Raw genomic sequence first — 1139 nt, 5'->3', positions numbered from 1 at the left:
GCCTTTAGAGCCCTCACCCCATGGCCACTCAGGCAGCATCCCCAAGGGTGTGAGGATGGGATCCCCCTGCTGCAGCCAGCACTCAGGACAGTTGTGTTTGGTGATAAAGATGTGAACCAGGCAGTGCCTTCGCTCTGTGACAGCAGGGACCTGGCTTAGCACATAGCACAAGACTTGGGTGCAGCCAGAGCACCCCTTCCTCTCCATCTGAACTCCAGAAGCACTTTGCCAACAGATCGGTGTACTAGCCACATCCCAACCAGTGGCTTTTGTGAGTCCTCATGAGTGACAGGTTCTAAAGAAGGTCATGAGATAAAGCATTATTTGATCTCTCCATCCCTCCCTCATCCCATCCCCAAGGAGCAGCACAGGAGCAGGTTCCCCAGCACTGGCACCACCATTGCCTCGCCAATCACCTTTACATTCAAACCATTCTGGGGCAAAGCCTCTAAGAAGAGGTCCAGGGTGAGGCCAAAGCTTCTCATTTCTCACCCTCCGGACCCCACATCACTGCTGCCATCCAACCGATGCAGTTTTACTCTAACAAGCATAGAAAAACCTTAAGATCTTGACTAACTACTCCAAATCTTGGAGCTTGTTCAATCTGACCCAACCTCCATCAGCAGCTACCAGAGGTGGGGAGGCCACTGCACGTTCTCCATCACAGCCTTTAGCAGGATGATTGAAGCTAACAGTTGGTTGGGTGACAAGTGCATTGATTTGAAAGTTCTTCTTGTATAGCAGGGTTTTCTATCTATTGTCTCTGTATGTACTGTACAAGTAACTTATTCTTGGGTAATGCGATTTTACCGTAATATAAAGAAATCTGCTCTTAATAAACTGTTTTTAGAACTTTGTTTCTCACTTTTTAGCCTGAGTCTCTCGAGGTGCCTGGGTGCTGTATTTTAACAGCTACTGGATGCTGAAGGACAAGATATGAAAGGCAAGAGGCAGCCTGCCCTGGAGCCTCATTCAAGTCTGTGAAGGTCTCATGCCCCCTGCTGCCCACCTGAGCATTGATTCATTCCATCTCACAGCACTGCTGACATGGAAGGAGGAAGGATGCAGCAGTGTCTAGTGTTCCCCTGCATGTTTTTCACCAAGCCACAACATGCTGTTAACTGCTGTGCATGGCAGTT

This window comes from Melopsittacus undulatus, chromosome 12, assembly GCF_012275295.1.
Source record: "Melopsittacus undulatus isolate bMelUnd1 chromosome 12, bMelUnd1.mat.Z, whole genome shotgun sequence".
In the NCBI taxonomy this organism is placed as follows: Eukaryota; Metazoa; Chordata; class Aves; order Psittaciformes; family Psittaculidae; genus Melopsittacus; species Melopsittacus undulatus.
Note: the sequence above shows the minus strand (reverse complement) of the source record.